We start from the raw sequence: 18,861 nt of genomic DNA, 5'->3' as shown, positions 1-18,861 counted from the left end.
TTGTCAGATGGTTGTGGAATGTGAGAGAAAATGGAAAGTCAGGATAAGGATTTCTGGTTTCAGTTGCAACAGGCAAAGAACCTGGGAGTCATCACTTGTGTCTTAACAACAAGAAAAAAACTTAATAGACTTACAGTCAACAACTTTTGCAAGAGAGGGGTGGGCTAACCTGAGAAACAAAGCCACAGAGCAAACCACCACCCCAGGTACATATAGAGAATCACAGATGAATTCCATTTACCTGGAGCAGAAGCCACTGAAGCCATAAACTTGTAGGAATACTTAAATGGTAATTTTGGTGAATTGCTGGAAGCCATGTGTGAACTAGTTTAACAGTTGAAACCTCCCGGGCCCATATTCTTGGGGGCACCTATTTTTCCATAAGTCTTCACTCCAGGAATCCGTGCCAGTTCCCATGGTGAAGAAGAACAGCTACTAAATAAAGTGTCCTTGTGACTTTAGCAGAGATACAGTAACGTAATCATTTAAAATATGCTACACTCCAGGGGAAAATACTTTATAGGCAGGGCTTTATCTCTCCCAAGGGAAATGGTATGAACCAGGTCCAGTCTTCTCTACCCTTACTATTTCACCTGAGAGGGGAATAAAGCTAGGAAAAAATTGTGAATGTCACAATCCATCCTACTAAAACGCTTGTCTTTAAACGTAAGACTATAGAACACCTTCCCATCTCAACCCCTTACTATTATATTAACTGGATTCCAGCATAATAATTGGATTACAGCTGGAAGAGCTGCAAGACACAGACTCTATTTAGAAAGCATTTTTATGGGAGCCCAGAGACAGCAGAAGGGGGAAAAATAAGGACAATAGAGGAATTTGAAGCCTCTGGGGCCCACAGCTACAGCAAATATTAAACATAGCCCAACTTCCTGCAACATTAATATAAAAACTCACAATATTTCTTCCAGTTGCTATTACCTAACATATCACCTGCTTTTAAAAAATTACAGGTCATGATAAAGGCAAAAAAAAAAAAAAAACCCACACAGTCTTAAGAGGCAATGCAAACAGCAAAACCAGGCACATATATCCATATAACAGGTTTTAGAATTATCAGTCTAGGAATTTAAAGTAATTGTAATTAATATGTTAAGGGCTCTAGTGGAAAGCTAAATGACATGCAAGAACAAATGGACAATGTAAGCAAAGAGGTGGAAGCTCTAAGAAAAATCAAAAAGAAATGCAAGTCCAAAGCACTGCAAGATAAATGAAGAATGCCTTTGATGGGCTCATCAGTAGATTAGACAGAGCTGAGGAAAAGAATCAGTGAGCTTAAAGATAATGTCTACTGGAACATGAAGAGAAAAGGGGATGCATTAAAAAATAACAGAATATCCAAGAACTCAGAGATAATTTCAAATAGTGTAACATGCACGTAACTGGAGTAACATAAGAAGGAAGAGAGAATGGAACAGAAGAAATGTTTAAAGTAATAATGGCCAAGACCTTTTCAAAATGAATGACAAACAGCAAAACACAGATTCAGGAAGCTCAGAGAATTCCAAGCAAGATACAGATTAAAAAAATAAAACTATACCTATACATAGTATATTGAAACTGGAGCAAACAAAAGACAAAGAGAAAATCTTGAAAGAATTCAGAGAAAGAAAATACCTTATCTATAAAGGAAAATAATAAGAATTATGACAGAATTCTAATCTGTAACCATGCCAGCAAGAGAATGGAGTAAAATACTTAAAGTGTTAAAAGAAGTAAAGAATGAATCAAGATTCTTAACTTATATGGAAATGAAGTTATTAAGACCAGAATTGTAGAAGAAATAACATATTGCTCCTTGGGGTGAGGATTTTCCATTTGAAACTTAGTCTGATACACCTAGAATATAAGAAATGCAAGACTTCAGGAGGCAGAAATTTGGGTCGAGATTTTATAAAACGAAGGGTGGGGGATTGATAATAAATACTGAAATGTTAGTTTATAGGTTGCTGAGATGAAACATTTAAGGGAAGATGGGAGGAAGCTTCAGACAGAAACCTGGGAAGTATTTTTTTATTAAAACTTTTAAAGAACAAAGTGAAAGGAAAAAAATGTTAAAAAGTTTGAAAAACATCCAAACTATGTATTAGAAGAAAAAGCTATACAGTAGTCCAGAAGGAAGAGAAGGGATTTGTATTGAAGGGATTTGAAGAAGGGATTTGTATTGCCAAACATGAGGCATAAATCAGGTAGAGGACTTAAAATGTTTCTACTTAACACTGATGAGAGCAATTTTAATTAAGTTACTCAAGTAGAAACCAGCTTTCAGATGCAGGAAAATTAATCAGTTATTAGTTGTTTATTCTTAGTGGCTAGATTGCATATGAGGGTGTGGATTCTATATGTAGTTCCTCTTCCAAGAATATTATTAATAAAAGAAGGAGTCAGGAGTCACAGAATGTTTGCTCTTGTTATGTTTGAGGAAAGATAGAGACTTAATCCAATTTAAAGACTAAGAGAATGAGTAAAGATCCACACTCAAAGCCAGTGTAATTTAGGGGGATTTCCCCACAGATGAGTATTCTGAAAAAGTGAAGTAGTATGTGACCTTTTCCATACTGCTTTTAATTTTGTATACAACCAACTCTGGACAATTCATGGAAAAGCTTTCTTTTCCCCATCATCCTGGATAATGGAAAGTGTTTGACACATGAGGAAAATTTATGATGCATTTATATATATATTTCTTCTGGGGATCATTCCTTTTTCAAATGATTATGAATAACAACATATTCCAAAGAGTGAAATTTTTTAAAAATGAAAAAGGTGGGTTCCCACTCACATCTTTAGTTGGGTCTCAAACCAGGAGGGGTGAAACGTGGAAGAGGAGATGAATCTTTGAAATGCTTCCCAGATGATGTAGATAAATCTTGATTCATTCCACTAAATCTACCTTTCTAGTTTGCTACTCATGTACTTCAGTATTGACTTTCTTCACTATACAGTTTTCTTTCCTTTTTATTATGTTATAATGCTGTGACTTGACTGGCTTTCTTCTTACGATGTTAGACCTTGCACAGCTATGAAAATTTGAAGTAGCAATGGCAGCACATAAATATCTATTACTTTCAAGATAGTACAATACCATAAAAGTGTAAATGTCTTGATGTGACAAGTTCAGAATAAAGACTTGACAAATTAAAGTTACAATTTCTGTGTTCAAGCAAAATAACTTGACAATCATAGACAAATAAGGTCCCATTTGCCTTACAATATGTTGCTCTGTATAAATCTCAGTCTAATGCCACTTAAAACCTTAAGTTAAAGTTGTATACTTTATAAATTGCTGTTTTTAATGATTTTAAAATTTTAGTAGATTTTTAGTAACATCTTTTCTGAACTGACAATTCTTATATACTTTCTTAAACTTAATTATCAAAGTTAATTGCTTTGTTAATGTGCACTGCTTCCCTATGTGTAAATACTTAATATCAAAAAAATTCAAAGATGCCTATAGGTGCTTATAATTTAGCTGCTTTACTCCATATGTTCTGGTGTCTAGTACATATTCAGGCCCTTCTAAGTTTGTGAATAACTTATGGGAGCATATTTATATGAAATTATTTCCAAGTTCTATTTTTTCTTTACTAAAAAAAATTGGTCTTGGCTACTTTTCTTTTTCTTCCCTATACTGTGATTGGGGATGCTCCTTTATCACCTACATCCTTAAGGGTTTTTATGATGAAAAATCGAGGAGAGAAGCTGGGCAGCTAGAGTGACCTGTGGTTCCTTCCCTAAGCAAGATAAGCAAGGGTTGTAGGAAGCTTGGGAGAGAGAGCAGTGGAAGTGTATCAGGTAAACTGACAAAGGACAAGAGGAGGATAAAATAATAGTAAAAATGATTGTTATGAGATATTTTTCCTAATTTCTGTTTCTGATATTTCATTGTTGGTGTACAAAAATGCCTTTGATTTCTGAATACTGAGTTTGTATCCAGCTCTTTTGCCAAATTCACTTATTAGGTTGAGTAGTTTTAGGTGGAATCTGTAGGGTTTTCTATGTACACTATCATGTCATCTTTAGGGTTTTCTATGTACAAAATCTTTAGCGTTTTCTATGCACACTATGATGTCATCTGCAAAAAATGACAGTTTTACTCCCTTCTTTCCAGTTTGGATGCCTTTTATTTCTTTTTCTTGTCTGATTACTGTGGCTATATCTTCCAATACTATGTTGAATAGAAGTGGTAAAAGTGAATATTCTTGTTTTGTTCCTGATCTTAATGGGAAAGCTTTTAGTTTTTGTCCATTGAATATGATGTTGGCTGTAGGTTTTTCATATGTGGCTTTTATTATGTTGAGGTATGATCCCTCTTTTACTGAGTGTTTTTTATCATACATGGGTGTTGTACCTTATCAAATGCTATTTCCACATTTATTGATATGATCATGTGATTTTTGTCTTTCCTTTTGTTTATGTGATATGTTACATTTACTGATTTGCAAATATTGTTATCCTTGCATACCTGAGATGAATCCCACTTGATCATGGTATATGATCTTATGTATTGCTGGATGCAGTTTACCAAAATTTTGTTGAAGATTTTAGCATGTTCGTCATGCTAAAATGTTCGTCAGTGATAGTGGCCTATAGTTTTCTTTCTTTGTTTTGTCTTTATCTGGTTTTGGAGATTAGGATGATGTTGGCCTCATAGAAGACAAGAAAAAATGATTACCTAGGAATAAACCTAGCCAAGGAGGTAGAAGACCTGTACTCAGAAAACTACACAACATTGAAGAAGGAAATTAAGGAAGACACATATACATGGAAGCATCTACTGTGTTCATGAATTGGAAGCATTAATATCATTAAAATGTTTATACTACCCCAAGCAATTTATAGATTCCATGCAATCCCTATTAAAATACAAATGACATATTTCACAGATACAGAACAAATATTTCAAAAATTCATATGGAATACTGAATGACCCCAAATAGCTTCAGCAATTTTGAGAAAGTAGAACAAAGTAGGAGGGATCACAACACCTGATATGTAACTACATTAGAAGATCACTGTAATCATAACTGTCTGATACTGACATAAGAACAGACACATAGATCAATGGAACAGAATAGAGAGCCCAGAAATAAATGCACATTTCTATGGTCAATTAATATTTGCCAAAGTGGGGAAAAGCATAAAATGGAGTAAAAATAGCCTCTTCAACAAGTGGTATTAGTGGGAGATCTGGAAAGCTGCATGCAAAAAAATGAAACTCAACCACCAACTTACACCGTACACAAAAATAAACTCAAGATTTATAAAAGATTTAAATATAAGTTGTGTCACCATAAAAATTCTAGATGAGAATATAGGAAGGAAAATTTCAGATGTTCCATGCAGCAATATTTTCACCAATATGTCCCGTAGAGCAAGGGATATAAAGGAAAGAATAAACAAATTGGTCTATGTCAAATTAAAAAGCTTCTGCATGGCTAAAGAAAACATCAGCAGAAATGAAAAGGGAACCAACTGCGTGGGAACATATATTTGCCAATGATACTTCAGAAAAGGGTTTGATTTCCAAAATATGTAAAGAACTCACATGACTCCACTCCAGGAAGATAGTCAATCCAATTAAAAATGGGTAAATGACCTGAACAGATCCTTCTCCAAGGAGGACATACAGAGGGCCCAGAGACATATGAAAATGTGCTCAGCATCACTAGCCATCAGAGAGATACAATTTCAAATCACAATGAGATACCACTTCACACCAGTCAGAATGGCCATCATAATCAAATCAACAAACAACAAGTGCTGGTGAGGTTGTAGAGAAGAGGGAACTCTAGTACACTGTAGGTGGGATTGCAGACTGGTGCAGCCACTGTGAAAAACAGTATGAAATTTCCTCAGAAAACTAAAAACAGAACTGCCTTTTGACCTGGCAATTCCACTGCTGGGATTTTACCGTAAGAATCCTGAAACACAATTTGAAAGAAACTATGCACCTCACAGCAGTGTTATTTACAATAGGCATGTGCTAAGAAAGCCCATCAGTAAATGGATGAGTCAAAAATGGTGGTACATTTACACAATGGAATATTATGCAGCAGAAAGAGGGAGCTCCTGCCCTTTGAGACGGCATGGATGGATCTGGAGTGCATTATGCTAAGTGAAATGAACTAGTTAGGGAAGATGAATACCACATGATCTCACCTATAAGTGGAACCTAATCAACAAAACAACTGAGAAAAATGGATGTCCAGAGACATGGAAATAAAGAACAAACTGACAGTGACCAGAGGGTATGGGGGAGGGTGATAATGAGGAAAGAAGCAGAAGGGTCAAGTTAAGGAACAAGTGTAAAGGATCCATAGACAAGGACAATGGGGCAGGGAGGATTGAATGTAGGAGATGGTGGGTGGGCAGGGCAGGCGAGAGTAAGGTGGGAAAAGTGGGGACAACTATAATTGAACAATAAAATTATTTTTAAAGTTATTGTTATGAACTATGTGTTCTAGTCACACTGTTCATAATAATACAAATGAAGACCTCTGGTTGTTGTGAAATTCTTTAATGGGCCTATAATAGTTTCTTTTGAACACAATATTACTCTGAGACTAAAATATGTGTGCCTTAGATTCAGTAGATTACATGATTGCTCAATATCTTTGGATAAATATTTTGTTTTTCACATGTATTTTTCTGGATATAGCACCTATAATATTGTTAGCACATTATAAAAATTTAGAAATTAAAAATTTTAAATCACACATAAAGTTACAACCCTAACAAACTAATTCTCACACTTTTGCATATTTTCAGATATGTGACAAGTATGTATTTTATTTACAAAAACTGTAAATCTATGTGGTTAGTTTTACTTAACCACATAGATTTTATAAAAATTGCAGAATATGTCACTGAATGAATTAATCATCATTTAACAATCATTCTTTAATTGTTGTGTACTTACATTGCTTTCAACATTTATACCCATAAGTATTCAAGTATCTGATATATGGCCGCTAATTTTCAGTCTTCAAGGATGTTTTCTTTTATCCAGCAGGGCTGAGATTGAATAAGGATGGGGTATGGGTATCAGGGCAATTATTTACATTTTCCCCCATGCCTGCAGGTGATATTTTTCTTAACTACATTTTGATTATATGCAAAAATGAGTCAGAACAATTGCATATCTCCAGGAACTTCATCACATACTGATTAGCAGTCAAAGTGAATTTGACTTTGATGTGATTGACTCATCTAGACATTCTGATGAGCCCCAAGTCACAAGAATGGGGTGATTCCTGAGTGCGGTAATGGTTGCCCTACTATCTGCACAACAGCCCACAACAGTAAGCTCTGGGGTTAATTAAAATGATAAGGTGTGACATAAGGACAAAAATACTACCATAGGTACAGACTTAAGTAGATACATGCACCTCTTCACTTAAGAATAAACTAGCTACTAAACATGCAAAATAAGGATATATTATGTTTATAAGTTAAAAAATAAAGAAATACTGTTATAGTTGATACACTAATGAGCCCATCTATTTGTAATATTACTCTGTGTTATACATTAGAGTAAACATTTGGAGAGCTTTTTCAAGGGTGAGACACACATTAAAAAGTTGGTCATGGTTTATACAATAAGGGACCCCCCAAAACAGGATTATGTTCTGGAAGGTAGGCACCTTGTAGTACAAGATTTCTCTGCTAGGAACCCTACTGGTTCCTAGAACCCACTTGTATCAGTGTACCAGCTGGCATTGCTGTGAGAGGCTGTGTTCAGCTTCAGTGGATTTTTTTTGAAGACTCTTTCAACATGTTTCACCCATTTTAGGATGAGTGATTGAAGAGTGCACCTGCCAACACCGCACTGAATGTTCAGCAGTTTTTGATGGAAAACGGCATGACCCCCATGCCCCACCCTCCCTATTCACCTGATCTTTCCCCAAGTGACTTCATTTTTATTTCCCCGATGAAAGAAGTCCTCACACCGAAATGTTTTGCTGATGTGGAATAGGTAAAACAGAAACCTGCAGAAGCACTAAAAGACATCTAAATTGACAAGTTAAAAAACTTTTGTGCAGTGAGAAAAAAGATCTTGGTAGGCATATTTCATCAAATGGAGAATACTTTGAAGGTGAATAAAGTTTAAACATATAAAATAAATACACAACTTTTTAATAAATGCCATGTTTTGGGGGTCCCCTCATATACTTTCCCCCCATTCTTCTTTCTTTTTGCTCATTTATTAATTATTGATAAATCATATGTCAACTCAATATTTACGTATAATCTGTGTGAAGGTGTAGCAGCTGTAAATTTTGTTATGTCTGTGTATTAGTCTCCTAAGTCTGCTGTAATGAGCTACCACAAACTGAATGGCTTAGTCAACAGAGACTTACTGTCTCCAAGCTCTGGAGGCTAGAACTGTAAGAGGAAGGTGTCTGTGGAGCAGAGCTTCCTGTGAGGGCACTCGGGAGTGATCTGTTCCTGGTCTCTCTCCTCACTTCTGGTAGTTCCTCAGTTTATAACAGCATACCTCCAATCTTCAAGTGGCATTTTCCCCCATGCTCACTCATGTTCTGTGTCAAAATCCCTCCTTTTTATAAAGACACTAGTCATGTTGGGTTAAGCATCTACCTTATTCCAGTATTTTCTTGCCTTAAGTAATTACATGTACAAGTGACTTCTTTTCCCAAATGGGGCCATGTTCTGTGGTACTGGGCATTTGTACTTCAACATATGACTTTTGAGGAGATACATTCCATTCTTAACAGTTTGTTACATAGTTAAAGTTTTTATTTTTATTTTTACAAAGGGCATCCTTTCCATTGAAGCTCCATCAACAAAACATTATGTCATTTCCTTCTGTTCATTGATACTTCTTTGCTGACTGGAAGCTAATGCCTCATTCTATGTCCTGGACACCATCCCTTAACACTTGAAGGATTTCTCTCCCTTAGTTATTCCTTCTGTCCCTTGTATTTTTAACTTCCTCCTCTTTACTGAATCATTTCCCTCAGTCATTAAATCTCTTCAAGCTTTTCCAACTAAAATACACACACACAGCATCTCGATCTTAGCTACTATTAGGTACTATTCTTCATTTCTTGGAAGGATCTTGCATTTTGAAAATTATGTGGTTGGTAATCCCATATTTTTCCTTCATCTTTAGTTCACTTCTGAGCCCACAGTAACCTGTAATACTAACACCAAAAAGTTGGTAAGCCCTTATTTTACTTCATCTGCGTCACATGTAATATCAGTTTCACTCTCCTTCTTAAAGTTATTTCCAGCCATAGGCATTATAAAACGGTGCTTTCTTCATTGTCAAACAGTTAATTTTCATATTTCTTCACTTTTTTAACTATTTATTTTCCACTACATCAATATACTGGTAGTTCCCAAACCTCGATTTCCTGACTCTAGCCATCTTTTCTGCGTCCGCACCTACGTAGCCAGTGCGTACTACATTTTTTTCAGCTGGATGTTACAGTTCATCTTCTCATCTTAGATCCTTCATCTCAAGTAGTATTTGCTCTCAACAGAAGTGTGCAGTAATTTCGTTCACCCAGTAGATCTGCCAGAGACTTAGTGTGATTCTTGATGCCATTCTCGTGTTTTCCTTCCCACAACACCCATGACTGGGAGCATCTACCTTCTAAATGGGCTTTGAGTCCACGGCCTCAGCTCCATTTTAGTTTAAATGCTAATTATTTCTTACTTGAATTGTTAAACCAATCTCCTAACTGTTCCTAGTTTTAGTCTCATCCAGCTCGTTTTCCATTCTGTACCTGGAGTAAGCTGCATGAGCTTAAATGTGATAATACTCTTCTATGAATTGAAATCCTATATTGCTACATCATAACCTTCTGAATAAAATATAATGTCTATTATGGTATAAATGACTCTTACGATCTGGTTTTCACTTGTCGCTCCTTGCCCGTGTATACCTGGCCCCACCATTATACTAAAGGACTTGTTCTCTGGACTCGTGCCCTAGTTTCCTTTGACTCCAGGAATTCCCGTGGTTCTGCCTCTGCTGAGAAACACTGGCCTGTCTTTGATCATTTACTAATTCCTTCTGACCATTGAGTTCTGGCTGGATATTTATTTCTCAAGAAAGCTTTCTGGATTTGTTTTCCAATACTATGTGACAAATTAATACAGGCATGGTGACTTAAAAAAATACTTCTAAGTCTTCTGTCAGTCTCCCAAGGCTGAAGTTGGCCAGCTGCATTGTCATCCAGAGCCAGGGTCCCTTCCAGGGCCATTTCTATTATTGGAAGAGTTTACTTCCTTGGCATTATAGGTTTAAGGTCTCTGTTTCTTGTTGGCTATTAGGTGGAGTCTTCTCTTATGTCCTTAAGACCCATCATCCTTCTCACATGACCCACTAAATCCTCATAACAGCTATAGTGAGTCAAGTTCTTCTCATGCTTTGAGTATCTGACTTTGTTTTTATTTGACCCTTGAGGGCTCGTTTGACTAGATGAAGCCCATCCAAATACTCTCCATATTTTAAGGTCAATTGTTTCATAGAACAGAATAGCATAACCATAAGAATGATGTCCTGTCCTGTTCACAGATTCTGGAGTGGAGGACATGGCAGCTTTGGGGTGCCATTGTACACATTCTACCCATCACAGCCTAATTGTGGTTGTCTTCTTCCTATGTCCTTGAATGAGTCCCACTGTGGAAAAAAAGACCCCATGATCCCCACTTCAGGAGGAAAACAGAAACTCTAGGGAGTAGTATAGACGACTGCTGAGATACACAGTTTGGCTGATAATGCAGACTTGAGTTTACATCAGTAATAATTATTTCATTTAGTTTGAAAACATAGAAATGTTGCTAAAACACTGAAAAATGTGATTAGTAACACATTCCCAGTAAAAAGTGTGAAATGAACATCCACTGAAGATGTGTGTGAAGTATATGGGATTTTCTCAGAATTTTAGTAAATTGTATTTTCATCGTTGGTAATTGATTTATCCAAGGTCACACAGACAAATTGTGACACAACAAAGACTCCCATGCAAAAGCCTTCTCTGTCCAGGCTGAAAGAGAGCAAGAGGAAACATGAAAAACACTGCTAGGTTGGTAGGGATTTTTTAATATTAGATGGGAGTTTTCAGGATAGGTTAATGCCATTTAATTATAATCTAAGACTTCCCAATACTCTTATATATAATCTATATAACAACCTTTAAGCCAAAATTTTATTTTGTGATGGAAGTTAATTATGCAGTTGGGCACAGTTTATAGGCATTTGCTATACAAGCAACCATTCAAAAGTATATCTACTTCATATGATGAAAAACCAACTTTTGCCTGATTTGTGTAGATGCCATCTCAATAGACTCCTGCTTACCAATGTACATATAATGAGTATGTGAAGGTATTACTGTGTATGCCATTGTTATCCATTAGTGCTCTGAAAGACAACAAAACATGGCCTTTCCTTCTTTGCTTACTATCTAATACTGGTTTATGTTTTGTAGCTGTAATCTGTGGCTTCAGCTAATGTCCCCTGCTTTTTTTTGCAGCTCAGATTTCTGACCTCCCAGACTGCCTAAAACCACTGCTTAAATTGAGTCACATTATTTATCATTCCTGTACAGCGTTAATGTTGAGCTCTCTGTTTTATTTCATTCTCAGAATTCAACAATTATGCCTATGTCCTTGAAAAACACCCCTAAAGCATTACTTATTTCCTCTTTGTTCATCATTGTCATAATTAAGCACAACACAAAATAGGATAATACACAATTTTTTAGGATTGGATAGTATTATGATGTTCCTCTTCTGGAATTTTTACTCACCTTTCTTAACATAATGAGGGATACCACCCCAAAACTGGAATTTATTTATTAAAAACATGTATTTTTCTCACATATTTGAACTTCAGAGTGCTCTCTGAAGAGAGAGTCTCCTTCAAAGTACTCTCTATTGGATGCACTACACCTATCAAGACATTTTCCCACTGCTCAAAGCAGTTTTGAACTCATCAGTTTTGATGCCTTTTAGTGCTTCTGCAGGTTTCTGTTTTACCTCTTCCACATCAGCAAAAGTCCCTGTGAGGACTTTTGTTATTCTGGGAAACAAAAAAAAAGTCACTTGGGGCAAGATTGGGTGAATAGGGAAGGTGGGGCACGGGGGTCATGCCATTTTCCCTCAAAAAATGCTAAACAACCAACGTGGTGTTGGCAGGTGTATTCTCAAATCACCCATCATGATGTAGACAAATGTGTTTAAATAGTCTTCAGAAAAATTCACTGAAGCCTAACACAGCCTCTCACAGCACCAGTTGGCCCATTGATACAGGTGGGTTCCTAGAACACTCACCTAGTGGGGGAAGCCTGTACTACAAGGAGCTTCCCATCCAGAAGATAATTCAGTTTGGGGGGTACCCCTCTATAAAACTAAAAGGGCTTTATTCTCCCTTTATTATACAGAAAATACATATGCATTCCCCAGCAGTGCCTGGTATTATTCAGACTGTTCTTCCCTCTGTCTGAATTGACATAAATGTCCAGGATTCAAGAGCTGGCTCAGCCCTCTTGTCCAAAAGGATGATAGAAGTACGCCCACTACCTGCAGCCAGCCCCTACCAGTGCTGTGTCTTATGAGATTTAAAGATTATTTTGATGGTGGGTTATAACATACTGACACTCCGATGAAAGGCAGAACTCTTTGTTACTTACACCTCCACGTGAAAGAAGGTTCCCAGGCAGGGCCATGCCGGAGGTTGTCCTCTGTGAACAGAGTAACTGCAAACTAGAGCTGTAGGGGGCAGTTTATGTAGGGCAAGCAAGATGGAATTGGCTAGGCTTTTCTGGGGCTCCCTGAGGATCGACCAATTTGATTAATTGCAACAGCTCTGTGGCATACAGTCTGTGGTTGGTAACCTAGTACCTGGTCTGGTAGGGGTGGCGTATAATGGGCCTGGGGTGGAGGTCACATCTCAAACACTTCCCAATAAGGAAAGTGTTTGGGATGTGGACTTAATCAGCTGTTTGGGAAGGGGAGCTAACTGTCCTCTAGTCAGGATCTTCAAACTGGGTCAAGATAGAATTTTGAAACAACAACAAAAAAAACAACAACTGTATTACACACTTTTAGGTGGGGAATGAGATGCATCTGATATCTTTTGTTACTTTTCCTTCCCAGAAATTGATCCACTTACTTTATTCAGGATGTCGAGGAATAAGATATCCCCCATTCCTTACTTAAAACATGAAAAGCAAGTAAGCATGCCTTCATAACTGAAAATTTTAAGAGGGTGTTAGGATGTTTTTAACCATTTTACTTTATTTTTTCATGTATAGTATATGAGGTCTGTTCAGAAGGTATCCAGCCATGTAATATGAAAAGTAGAGACATTTATTGAAGAAGATACAAGATACAAGAAACACTGTATGTAGGACAATGACACCTTGGTCCCCTTCACAGTAGGCACCTTGGAACCTCACACAGTTCTCCCAATCACCATCAGCTTCCGTGTCATATTTTCCTGAATCTTATCAATGGTCGGAAATCTCTTTCCTTTCAAAGGTGATTTTAGTTTTGGGAAACACCACAAGTCTCAGGGCACCAAATCTGGGCTTTAGTGGGGCTGAGTTACCTGGGTGATTTGATGTTTCACCAAAAAGTCTGTACCAGATGTGATGGTGAGTGGGCGTGTTGTCGTGATGAAGCTTCCAGTCACCAGTTGCCCATAGCTGTGGCCTTCTGAATCATCCAGATAGTTTCTGCAGAGAAGTATTCAGGCTTAATACAAATTTTGAGCTCATTTCGTGCTCTACTTGCTCAGTCATGTTGAATGTGACATCCATATATTACACATGCTCACTCTATGGTATCTGCTGCCCCCACTGACTAGTAGAGTGAAGTCATCGTTGTTCACACATGTGCATTCCAGTCTACTTTTGTTGGTTTCCAGGTTACATAGATATTATGCAAACCATTATCATTATATTAATGATGGGAATACTGTGGGAGATGTCACTTAAACTATTGCTTTGCTGTTATTGTTGTTGTATAAGAAATAAGATATAAAAAAATAAATAAGATATAATGTGACAATTTTACCTGTCTACTGTGAGACAAAATAATGCTGGTATCATCAAATCTAAAAACCTCTTAAGGATTTTTCTTTTCCTGTGAATTTTGCATCAGGCAAGTCTAATAGAAGATTGTTATTGATAAGCTTATAAAGACATTTATATTTTCCATATAGTTTATAATTGGTTTTTATGAAACCCACAGGTTTAGGAAGTCAGGAAACTAATCTATTGTATCTACTACCTCATTCTGAGACACTGAGAATTTGTTTCATATCCTTTTACATAAAAAATTTGCACCATCATTTAAAAAAAGGCTTTAGAAAGTGAAATACCAATATTTGTTTTTTAAATTTTAATTTACACAAAAAACTGAATAAAGAACAGTAAAAACTTTGAATACAAATTTTTATAAGGATTATGACTTAGAGTAACATGTTGTTTACTTACTATGTGGGAAAAATATAAGATGGAATATATTATATTAGGAGAGTTAACACAGTTTTTTTCTTATTAATGCAAGAAAGTGAATCTAAGAGGACTAATAACTTGGAATGACAAGCCCATTGTCTCATGAGATGGTTTTAACATTTTAGCAAACTTCTCAGTACAGGCTAATGTTTCAAACTATTGCGAAAAATGTAGAAATACACTGAATAATGAATACAACTTAAAGATTTTGGTATTATTAATGGTTTTCTTTTATTTTACTTTTGGTACAACTGTATTCTCTGCTTCATTTGTATGCCTAAAGCCCTGCTTACTCTAGAATTATACCATTTTGTTAATAATTCATTAAGAAAGATCCTGATAGCAAGAAGAAATTCTGCACATAAAAGTATTTTATGCATTATAAATGCTCTATGCAAACTAAGGTATTGTTGTAATTATCTTTTGAGTGATGGAAATCAGTAAGAAGTCTTAAGATTTCCTAAGAGTAATACGTGCTGTAATCCAAACAGTCTTGTATTTAAGTGCTTAAAATTCATAGTTTATATAATGAGAACATATTCTTTTTTTATTCATGAAATAAGCTCTCTGAAATTTACACTAGATAACTTAAATCATCAAGGTCAGAGAGTAAATCACAAAGTATTTTGTTTTAAAATTTAACTGCATACATTTTTATATAACTATAATGAGTCAATTTACACTAATTCTAATGATTTGAAGTCTGTCCATATGTACAAATTTAGTAGCTCAAAACTGTACTTTTATTTTGTTCATAGTTTCATAAGTCAGGAATTCGGGAATGATTCTGCTGAGGCAGTTATGGTGAGATATTGGCAGGAGCTCTGGGCACCTGAAGGCCCCGCTGGGCTGGATGCGCACGATGACTCACTCTCCTGGCTTGCAGCTGATGCCCCATGTCAACTCATAGGAGACCACCAGTGGAAGCATGGCTGCTGGGTTGTTTCTGCAAGGGAGTAAACTGAGAGGGGGAGTTCTCAGAGACCAATTGTGGAGGCTGAAAAGTGTTTTCTAGCCCTGAAAGAAAGATGTTTTCTAGCCCCAGAATATAGTGTTTCCTTCCATTGTATTCTGTTGGTCAGGCAAGTCAGTAAGACCAGCCCAGGTACAAAGATAGGTAGCTATTCCATGTTTCAGTAAGACTAATAGCAAAGGATTTGTAGCAATTTTTAATTTAATCAATCATATTGGAAATTCCATATTCATGAATAGTTGTTGAATTGGGAAGTAATTAATTGAACTTGAGTCTTAAAAATTTATTATACCTCGATGATACAGAGAATATTATAATTATTAAATTATATATTTTCCTGTTTATAAATAATATACATTTAAACAAACACAACATTAAATTGTTTACATTAGCCTTTATGTTAATGGAATAACTTTATTTTGGAAACCAATAATGTTAAAATCCATTTAATTCTGCACATTAATATGGTATCTAACTCAACATATCATCCTGCTGAATATGTCCCAGAATTTTGCAAATACAGTGAGAATATTGAGGGAATATTGCTATCAGCCTGATTCATCTCAGAGTAAGAATTGTGCAAGGGATTTTCACGTTTGTGTTAAACAGGGAGCTCTGTGAATATTGCCACAATATAATGATTACATACAAAACTGTAGGTAACTAAGTTTCATTTGCAAAGTCAGTCATAGATAAGACTTTTAAAAATGGCTTCTGATAACATATGATAAAGTTTAATGTTATTCTATAATTAAATACACGTATATGTTAGCACCTCCCTGATTTAAAGCTGTGAAATTCTGATCTTCTTGAAAAAGTTCCCCAGGAATGAAATTAGAGAACTGTGTAAAGTGAATATATTTTTTTGAAAACCAAACTTTCTTACAATCTCTATTAGCCAAAATGTAGATAAATATTTCAAGCTGAGTAACTGACAAAATACACATTAATATACAAAAATATTGTTGATGATTAATCAACCAAAACCAATTTCAGTAAATCCTTCCTGAGGCTCAGATTCCCTTTCAATAAAGGACTCACCACCCAGCTGCAAACCCTGTTGTTAGCTGACTGCCTGTATCTGTTAGGGGCTTTGTCAGATGAGGTCCAGCTTGTCTCTGGGCACTCTGAGACAGTGAGTGAAGTGACACAGTTGAGATCTAGTTCTCTTGAGGCAGGGCCCAACCCATGACTGCGAGGCACGCAGTGGTGGAAGAGCTGACTTATTTGCCCTCAAGGAGGGGTTCTTCTCCCTGGCTTTCTTAGCTCTGGAGCTTCTCCTCCCACTGGCAGAGGATTTGTAAGATAGGAGTCCTGAGTCCATCTGTACTTCTGCCCAGTTATGACTCTTTTCCTTTTCTTTTCACATGGATTTACTTTCTAATAAACCTTTTGCACCCTTAATCCCACCTGAGTATTTGTGTCCCGAAGAACCCAACCTGTGACATTTTATTTTATGAAGGGGAGTTATTCTTTTTCAAATGAGATATTATGTAAAATTCGGGGAATATGAGGCAGTTTATAGTTTGGTGTTATCATTAACCTCCACAGAAATGTCCATGGGGCTCAAAGAAACTCTGTAACTAGCACAGAGCCACAGGGCAACTTAATTGAAGTACCGAGGATTCTATCCTAGAGTTCTGATTCTAAGAAACATGACCACCTTCTCACCTACCTCTTAAGCCTGCTTTTTTTTTTTTGCATTGTGGAGCAGGCTAAGCCTTTTGCCATTTGCCATTAACAATATAACATGTAATATTTAGAATCTATGAAAAGAAATGATTAAAGAAGGTGAGTATAAACTCTACCCACAAAAATTCATGATTCAGGGAAGAAACAACACTGCTATGAAAGAAGAGGTGCAGAGATAGTGTCTCCTAGTCAAGCCGGTTGTCAGCAAATGAGAGGAGATATCAGTACTTTTGAATCAGATGTCCTGTATTGTTTACTGCAGTTGTCCCCAACTTTTTAGCACCAGGGACCAGTTTTGGGTTTTGTCAAAGACAACTTTTTCCACACACTGGGCTGGGGGCATGATTTTAGGATGATTCAGGAGCATTATGTGCAAGCTCACCTCCTGCTGTGCAGCCGGTTCCTAACAGGCCCAGACCAGTACTGGTCCTCATCAGCCTGGAGATGCGGGGCCCTTGGTTTAATGGAAAGTAGAATTTAACACCAAGAGAACCAGAATAAGCAAATACTCTCTTTTCTCTAATCTATTAGCTCTTTCCTTCCTTGTGAGCTCAGATAAAGTTAACAGATTGAGAAAAAGTAAGAATTCGCCTAATGTTTATACTGTTTGGTAACTTATGGGAAGAAAATGTGGATTTGAGCATCTTACATGTCAGTTACAATGTTTGGTGCTAATGATACGCTAATGAAGTAAAGGCATACCTCAGAGATACTGCAGGTTTGGTTCCAGGCCACTGCAATAAATTGAGTCTCAAAATATGGAAAGCCGTAATCTTTTTGCTGGCAGAAAGTCTTGTATTCAATTTATTTTTAAAAACACATCTGTGGAGCTAAATAAATTGAGGTAGACTTGTAGTGCAGCCACTCGAAGGGGTTAGAACTAGTCCAGTGATGGTGCAGAGCAAGCAAATAGCACTATGATTTAGATAGTATGGAGCACACCCTCACCCACTAGGAATACATAACTCAGCCAAAACTGGAAAGTTCTAGAGGAATAGTAATAATGCTTGAAATGCCTCTTAAAGCATGAGAAATGTGAGGAGGATGAAGGGTTGCAGTGGATCGTCAGCAGTGTGATCCAGAGATGGATCACATGCGTAAGGAAGGAGATACAAATCCACGTTTTGCATTTCAGCTCTGTAGGGGAGCAAAGGTGGTAAGAAAGTTAGAAATGAAAAACTTTGACACTCCAGGAGTAAGAAAGAGCAGATAAAGAAAGGCACTATGTGCTATGCTAAAGAGTTTTCACTCTTATTTCCTCTGAAAGAGGAAGTGATTAACTGTTAAATTAAAAAGTAATTAATTAATTGATTATAATTCATTGTATTTAGGAAAATATTTCTGACAAATAGGGAAAGTGGTAAAGAACCAGTTTATAGACTCAGCACAGTAAGTCAGGTAAGAAGCGATGAGTGAGTGCCTAGAGAAAGTCAATGAATAAGAGAGGAAAGAGTCCAAGAAATATGAAGGAAATAGAGATGAAAGATTTTGGTTCCTGTCAGAGGGGAGGGTGTTGAGGGGCTGGGTGAAAAAGGTGAGGGGATTAAGCAAAGGAAAAAAACCCTCATAGACACAGACAACAGTATGGTGATTACCAGAGAGAAAGGGGGGGTGGGGGAGGTAAAAGAAAGTAAAGGGGAGATAAACGGTGATGGAAGGAGACTTAACTGGGGTGGT

At 36.7% G+C, this 18,861-nt stretch overlaps 1 protein-coding gene across 2 annotated transcripts in view; it reads left to right on the top strand.

Moving 5' to 3' along the window:
- The window catches only part of CCSER1 (coiled-coil serine rich protein 1), a 698,243-nt gene that overhangs the window by 552,542 nt on the left and 126,840 nt on the right, over nucleotides 1-18,861 (top strand). The gene's annotated exons all lie outside the window — the stretch shown is intronic.

Source organism: Sturnira hondurensis, unplaced genomic scaffold (genome assembly GCF_014824575.4).
Source record: "Sturnira hondurensis isolate 20B ecotype Veracruz unplaced genomic scaffold, ASM1482457v3 Scaffold0004998, whole genome shotgun sequence".
Lineage (NCBI taxonomy): Eukaryota > Metazoa > Chordata > Mammalia > Chiroptera > Phyllostomidae > Sturnira > Sturnira hondurensis.
This window is presented reverse-complemented; position numbering and strand designations above follow the sequence as displayed.